Raw genomic sequence first — 8,873 nt, forward strand, 5'->3', positions numbered from 1 at the left:
CACCTCTTTGTGATTCCTTCTGAAATGAGCCAGTGGTGGGTATAGACGGTGGTGTGGAAGGGCTCAGCTGTAGCCTTCACCGTCCATTATCTGATCCTTTCATCCACATGGCGAGGACACCTGTGCCATCTCAGGAATACAATACAGGAGATAGGGGTGTTAAATGCAGACGTTATGGCTCTATATCAATGCCTTGTATGAAAACTGAATAAGTAGGAAATGGTGAGATGTTTCTTTTCTTTTTCTTACATCCCTCATCCACTCCATCTCATTCTGCCTCTCACTTTCAGCTCGTTACGTTCCTTCGTTTCTTCTCTCTCTGTCTGCTTCCTCTTTAATCTCCATCTTTCTTCTTTTCATCAACTGAAATGTTCTTCCTCATCACCATACTTATCCAACTGATGGGGTGTAAATAGAATGTTGATTGAGCTGATGATGTGTTCCTCACCATTTACAGAGAATAGAGGCGAACAGAGGCGTGGGCTTGTCCCCCACCCCTGAGAAATAGAGTCTGGTTTGTACTAATTTCCAGAAGAGCGGGAGGGCAAGGCGTCTCATTTCCAGAAGAGCGGGAGGCCAAGGCGTCTCATTTCCAGAAGAGCAGGAAGGCAAGGCGTCTCATTTCCAGAAGAGCAGGAAGGCAAGGCGTCTCATTTCCAGAAGAGCGGGAGGCCAAGGCGTCTCATTTCCAGAAGAGCAGGAAGGCAAGGCGTCTCATTTCCAGAAGAGCAGGAAGGCAAGGCGTCTCATTTCCAGAAGAGCGGGAGGACAAGGCGTCTCATTTCCAGAAGAGCAGGAAGGCAAGGCGTCTCATTTCCAGAAGAGCGGGAGGACAAGGCGTCTCATTTCCAGAAGAGCGGGAGGACAAGGCGTCTCATTTCCAGAAGAGCGGGAGGACAAGGCGTCTCATTTCCAGAAGAGCGGGAGGACAAGGCGTCTCATTTCCAGAAGAGCGGGAGGGCAAGGCGTCTCATTTCCAGAAGAGCGGGAGGGCAAGGCGTCTCATTTCCAGAAGAGCGGGAGGGCAAGGCGTCTCATTTCCAGAAGAGCAGGAAGGCAAGGCGTCTCATTTCCAGAAGAGCAGGAAGGCAAGGCGTCTCATTTCCAGAAGAGCGGGAGGCCAAGGCGTCTCATTTCCAGAAGAGCGGGAGGGCAAGGCGTCTCATTTCCAGAAGAGCGGGAGGGCAAGGCGTCTCATTTCCAGAAGAGCAGGAAGGCAAGGCGTCTCATTTCCAGAAGAGCGGGAGGCCAAGGCGTCTCATTTCCAGAAGAGCGGGAGGCCAAGGCGTCTCATTTCCAGAAGAGCGGGAGGGCAAGGCGTCTCATTTCCAGAAGAGCAGGAAGGCAAGGCGTCTCATTTCCAGAAGAGCGGGAGGGCAAGGCGTCTCATTTCCAGAAGAGCAGGAAGGCAAGGCGTCTCATTTCCAGAAGAGCGGGAGGGCAAGGCGTCTCATTTCCAGAAGAGCAGGAAGGCAAGGCGTCTCATTTCCAGAAGAGCAGGAAGGCAAGGCGTCTCATTTCCAGAAGAGCAGGAAGGCAAGGCGTCTCATTTCCAGAAGAGCGGGAGGACAAGGCGTCTCATTTCCAGAAGAGCGGGAGGGCAAGGCGTCTCATTTCCAGAAGAGCAGGAAGGCAAGGCGTCTCATTTCCAGAACAGCGGGAGGGCAAGGCGTCTCATTTCCAGAAGAGCGGGAGGGCAAGGCGTCTCATTTCCAGAAGAGCGGGAGGACAAGCCGTCTCATTTCCAGAAGAGCAGGAAGGCAAGGCGTCTCATTTCCAGAAGAGCAGGAAGGCAAGGCGTCTCATTTCCAGAAGAGCGGGAGGCAAGGCGTCTCATTTCCAGAAGAGCAGGAAGGCAAGGCGTCTCATTTCCAGAAGAGCAGGAAGGCAAGGCGTCTCATTTCCAGAAGAGCAGGAAGGCAAGGCGTCTCATTTCCAGAAGAGCGGGAGGCAAGGCGTCTCATTTCCAGAAGAGCAGGAAGGCAAGGCGTCTCATTTCCAGAAGAGCGGGAAGGCAAGGCGTCTCATTTCCACAGTAGAGGTGTGTAGGTGGAGATGGGAGACAATGGGTATATCACAATAGTTCCAAAAGGTTTCCTTTATGATCACGCAGAAGGAAAGGAGATGAGGATACAAGGAGAGGAAGCCACTGTGGACTATTGAGAAGCACCCTAGACTACTGGTGTCTTGGCCCTATATGACAACACACCAACACACTGGGATCATCCAATAGACTAGACTACTGGTGTCTTGGCCCTATATAATAACACACCAGAACACTGGGATCATCCAATAGACTAGACTACTGGTGTCTTGGCCGTATATGATAACACACCAGAACACTGGGATCATCCAATAGACTAGACTACTGGTATCTTGGCCCTATATGATAACACACCAGCACACTGGGATCATCCAATAGACTAGACTACTGGTGTCTTGGCCCTATATAATAACACACCAGCACACTGGGATCATCCAATAGACTAGACTACTGGTGTCTTGGCCCTATATGATAACACACCAGCACACTGGGATCATCCAATAACACACTCTCCTGGGCTGCTGCTGTGCTTCAATCCAGTTTGCCTTCGGGTGGGGAGAGAGAGCGAGAGAGAGAGAGAGAGAGAGAGAGAGAGAGAGAGAGAGAAGGAGTGACAGAGAGTGAGAGAGAAAGAGAGAGTGAGAGACAGAGAGAAAGACAGAGAGAGGGAGAGAGAGAAAGACAGAGAGAGAGAGACAGAGAAAGGGAGAGAGATGGCGAGACAGAGAGAGTGAGAAAGCGAGAGCGAGGGAGAGAGATAGAGCCCACTCTCCTGGGCTGCTGCTGAGCTTCAATCCAGTTTGCCTTCGGGTGGGGAGAGAGAGAGAGATAGAGAGAGAAAGCGAGAGAGAGACAGAGAGAGGGAGACAGAGAGAGGGAGAGAGATAGAGAGACAGAGAGAGCGAGAGACAGAGAGAGCGAGAGACAGAGAGAGAGAGAAAGAGAGAGGGAGGGTGTCACACTGTTCTACACCCTCTCTCTCTCTCCATTTCCTCTCCTATTACCACCTTTCTATCTTTCTGTCTGTTTTCCTTCTCTCTTTCTGACTCACTTTCTCGCTCTAATCTTTTTGTCAAATTACTCTGAGAACACAGACTTTGCATCGTTGTGTTGTGAGAAGAGAATGATGACCCAAGAAGTCCAGATTTGGAGGAATATTTCATGTAAAGTAGGAATGTAAAGGGAACACAAGACCAATCCTGTCTGTTTATCAGAGAGCACACACGTTGTGGTGAACTATAACATAAAGCCTCACTGCCAGTGCATGTTTACTCCAGAGAGAGAGCGTGTGAATGAGAGAGAGATAGAGAGTGAATGAGATATATACAGTGTATATATAGATATATCAGTGGAGGCTCCTCAGGGGAGGAAGGGGAGGAATGAATTTCATAAAAATAAAAATGGTAAAACATTGAAAAAGTATACTAAATACATTCACGTCTCCAAATAATTGATTAAAACACACTGTTTTGCAATGAAGGTCTACAGTTGCCTCAACAGCACTTTGTAGGGTAGCACCATGGTGTAGCCGGAGGACAGCTAGCTTCTGTCCTCCTCTGGCTACATTGACTTCAATACAGAACCTAGGAGGCTCATGGTTCTCACCCCCTTCCATAGACTTACACAGTAATTATGCCAACTTCCCGAGGATATCCTCCAACCTATCAGAGCTCTTGCAGCATGAACTGACATGTTGTCCACCCAATCAAAGGATCAGAGAATCAATCTATTACTGAAAGCATAAGCTACAGCTAGCTAGCACTGCAGTGCATAAAATGTGGTGAGTAGTTGACTCAAAGAGAGAGAAAGACAATAGATGAACAGTGAAGAGGCGACTCCGGGATGCTGGCCTTCTAGGCAGAGTTGCAAAGGAAAAGCCATATCTCAGAATGGCCAATAAAAAGATTAAGATGGGCAAAAGAACACAGACACTGGACAGATATGGCTTTTTCTTTGCAACTCTGCCTAGAAGGCCAGCATCCCGGAGTCGCCTCTTCACTGTTGACGTTGAGACTGGTGTTTTGTGGGTACTATTTAATGAAGCTGCCAGTTGAGGACTTGTGAGGCGTCTGTTTCTCAAACTAGACACTCTAATGTACTTGTCCTCTTGCTCAGTTGTGCACCGGGGCCTCCTACTCCTCTTTCTATTCTGGTTAGAACCTGTTTGCGCTGTTCTGTGAAGGGAGTAGTACACAGCGTTGTACGAGATCTCCAGTTACCTGCCAATTTCTCACATGGAATAGCCTTCATTGCTCAGAACAAGAATAGACTGACAAGTTTCAGAAGAAAATTATTTTATTCTGGCCATTTTGAGTCTGTAATCAAACCCACAAATGCTGATGCTCCAGATACTCAACGAGTCTAAAGAAGGCCAGTTTTATTGCTTCTTTAATAAGGACAACAGTTTTCAGCTGTGCTAACATAATTGCAAAAGGGCTTTCTAATGATCAATTATCCTTTTAAAATGATAAACTTGGATTAGCTAACACAACGTGCCATTGGAACACAGGAGTGATGGTTGCTGATAATGGGCCTCCGTACGCCTATGTAGATATTCCATTAAAAATCATAAAAAATTACAATATGAACAATGTCTTCACAGTATTTCTGATCAATTTGATGTTATTTTAATGGACAAAAAAAATTGATTTTCATTGAAAAACAAGGACATATCTACGTGACCCCAAACTTTTGAACGGTAGTGTACGTTGTAAACTTTCATTCATAGGCTAGGTTGTAGCAACCTCATGATGGGTATAGGGACAATTAGAGTATCATGTAGTAGCCTAAACCTATCAATGTTACATTGAACTGGGTGAATGGAATATGAATGACAGTCATCCAACATGCTGTAATAGACATAAGGCCATGCTCATGAACAAAATAATCTGTCCTCCCTCGTCATAAACGTCACCGACCACCACTGCTATATATATATATATATGAGAGAGAGAGAGAGAGAGAGAGAGAGAGAGAGAGAGAGAGAGAGAGAGAGAGAGAGAGAGAGAGAGAGAGGAGAGAGAGAGAGAGAGAGAGAGAGAGAGAGAGAGAGAGAGAGAGAGAGAGAGGATTTTCATTTAGTGAGGAAAGAAGGGGATTGTCAGGGATGACTGGGTAGGGATCAAACTCTGTGTGGCGCCGGGTTTGGAGCGAGGTGAGTGGTCTGGCCTAGCAGCAAACAGCCCAGGGTAATAACCCAATCAGAGCCAACTATGACTGTATGATAGAAGCAAATTCTAATCTATTCTGTTTTGGGACGTATCTGGGTTTAAGCATGCAATACTGCACAATGGTATGCAACAATTCCCACTTCACTGTTTCGATTTCCACTTCACTGTTCCACAAGTGTTTTGTATCCACAGAGCCAATCCCAATTCAAAATAATTTAGTTTTAAAATAATTTACAGTTTTTCAGCGATGCTAAACAGAGCCCAGAAACCGGACTGTCAGCAGAACCTGCAGCAAATAAACTGCAGCCAAAATACTGCAGCCAACATACTGCAGCCAACGTACTGCAGCCAACATACTGCAGCCAACATACTGCAGCCAACGTACTGCAGCCAACGTACTGCAGCCAATGTACTGCAGCCAACATACTGCAGCCAACGTACTGCAGCCAACATACTGCAGCCAACATACTGCAGCCAACATACTGCAGCCAACATACTGCAGCCAACGTACTGCAGCCAACATACTGCAGCCAACATACTGCAGCCAACGTACTGCAGCCAACGTACTGCAGCCAATGTACTGCAGCCAACATACTGCAGCCAACATACTGCAGCCAACATACTGCAGCCAATGTACTGCAGCCAACGTACTGCAGCCAACATACTGCAGCCAACATACTGCAGCCAACATACTGCAGCCAATGTACTGCAGCCAATACTGCAAGAACAAAGATATATCAATGGAGATATTCATGGCTGCGTTTAGACAGGCAGCTCAATTCTGATATTGTGTTCACTAATTGGTCTTTTGACCAATCAGATCCGCTCTGAAAATATATGATATGATTGGTCAAAAGACCAATTAGTGGAAAAAAGATTAGAATTTTGCTGCCTGTGTAAACGCAGCCAATGAAGCCTGGAGACTGTCACAGAACAGCAAGATGAACAAAAAAGGAATAGGATGGTCAGTCAAAAGATAGATGAGATGGCTATTAAATGAGAAACGTCTCAGAGGACAATAAGATAAGAAAACTATAGCCTACAGTTACTATCCTGCAGTGGATGAATTCAAGAGATTCAATTCTCTCAATTTGAATGTGCAAAGAGATATTCACTCAGCCATTCTTGGAGGAAAATAAAAAAAAGTGTATTTGTCATTAAAAACCAATCTGTTTCAGTATTGCACACGTCATCAGCACGTGATGGATCCTAACACTTGCTGAACTGACCTGAGCGGTGTTGCGTTGAGCGCTAACTGTCAGAACCATCAGTGGTGCCACTCAGCCAGCAGGGAGCTATCCAAGCACATTACATGAAACAAGCAGCAACCAAACTCTGACGTTGCTACAACGATGTCATAACCATCTGTGTTGCCACTCAGCCAGCAGGGAGCTATCCAAGCACATTACATGAAACAAGCAGCAACCAAACTCTGACGTTGCTACAACGATGTCATAACCATCTGTGTTGCCACTCAGCCAGCAGGGAGCTATCCAAGCACATTACATGAAACAAGCAGCAACCAAACTCTGACGTTGCTACAACGATGTCATAACCATCTGTGTTGCCACTCAGCCAGCAGGGAGCTATCCAAGCACATTACATAAAACAAGCAGCAACCAAACTCTGACGTTGCTACAACGATGTCATAACCATCTGTGTTGCCACTCAGCCAGCAGGAAGCTATCCAAGCACATTACATGAAACAAGCAGCAACCAAACTCTGACGTTGCTACAACGATGTCATAACCATCTGTGTTGCCACTCAGCCAGCAGGGAGCTATCCAAGCACATTACATGAAACAAGCAGCAACCAAACTCTGACGTTGCTACAACGATGTCATAACCATCTGTGTTGCCACTCAGCCAGCAGGGAGCTATCCAAGCACATTACATGAAACAAGCAGCAACCAAACTCTGACGTTGCTACAACGATGTCATAACCATCTGTGTTGCCACTGAGCCAGCAGGAAGCTATCCAAGCACATTACATAAAACAAGCAGCAACCAAATGTAACCGGTGCTGAACTGCACCGCTGTAACTCTGCGTTGTGTGTGGTTGATTGAGACTATAGACGTGGACTTTGGAGATCAGGTAGTTTTAATCAAGCAGAATTCACTCTCTGCATCCTGCATCTGCATCCAAAAGAAAATAAAACATTTGTAGAGCACATATGTTCTGCGAATCGTCGCCTCTTTCTACAACCGACGCACAATACAAGGGACTGGGATCATTCTAGGAGCTAGCCATCGTTCACACATACCATAGCCTGCTAATACCTTAGCTAGCTATTAACCACATGTTGAATTCAGAATGTTGACATCATCCTAAAAAGTACAATTACAAGTGCATCTTAACAATACCATCCACTTATGAGTAACCTCGAAATATACAACATTATTCATGAACAAAACGCTGTGTGTATGACTTTGTGCTTAAAAGAATCAAACTTTTCTGAAGACGACAGAAAAATCATGCCTACCTCTCATAGTGCATCAAAATGATGTGAGCACGAGCACGCAGGGCAAAACGTAAGTACACACTCCCCTACTCCCAGGATGCAGGCATGCATAATAACAAATCAACATGACATATTAATATATGAACCTGGTGAAATTCACATAGTACTTTAACAACTGTCACACAAACTCTAACGTTGCCACAACGATGTCATAACCATCAGTGGTGCCACTGAGCCAGCAGGGAGCTATAATAAAGCCACAATAAAGACTTTTTGAGCTCCACTACTCTACCACTGAGCCATCTGTCTCTTTGTTTGTTTCCTGCTACGTTACGTGCCTGGGAACCACAAAGAAGGCAACGGAACCAAACGCGGAGGGACCTACCCCAATTTGTCCAAGAGAAACGCTTATTTTTGTTGCACATTACATGAAACGAGCAGCAACCAAACTCTAACGTTGCCACAACGATGTCATAACCATCAGTGGTGCCACTCAGCCAGCAGGGAGCTATCCAAGCACATTCACATTAAATGAATCGAGCAGCAACCAAACTCTAACGTTGCCACAACAATATCATAACCATACAATAGGGAGATGGGGGAACAGATCTACAATGCAACGTAACTGTGTAAATGTTGGCAAAGTGAAATTGTCAGATTGGATTACCTGAGTATTCTTTATGTAGCTGTTCTCTGTCTTTGTCTAGCTCTCTTTCTGTCTTTCCCCCTCTCTCTTCATCTCTCTGTCAAACTGCTAAAAATGTCTCATAACAAAGTCATGTAATATTGATGATGTAGGATCTTAAAATGTGATAAGTTGATTTACCCCCTCTTCTCACTCTGTCTCCTTTCCCATTTCTCTCTTTGCACACACGCACGCACACCCACACACATAGACACACACACGCACATGCACACACACACAAACACACAATCACAAAGAATTATCGCAAAACAATCCAATCAGAACCAGTACCAAAGCCCTGGCAGCCCAGCTTTTCCAGTCCAGACATCAGCCAGAGTTATTGTATTATTCCCATTAGTGAGGAGTCTAAGGATGTTTTATTGTGCCTCCACATTGGACATCAGGAGGATTTAAGACAGTGGTGCCGCCGACAGAGAGACGGATGGAGAAAGAGAGAATGTTTTAACGGATGCTTTCATCAGAGGGAGAAAGCAAAGCAACACACCATAATA

This window comes from Salmo salar, chromosome 16 (assembly GCF_965601325.2).
Source record: "Salmo salar chromosome 16, fSalSal1, whole genome shotgun sequence".
NCBI lineage: Eukaryota > Metazoa > Chordata > Actinopteri > Salmoniformes > Salmonidae > Salmo > Salmo salar.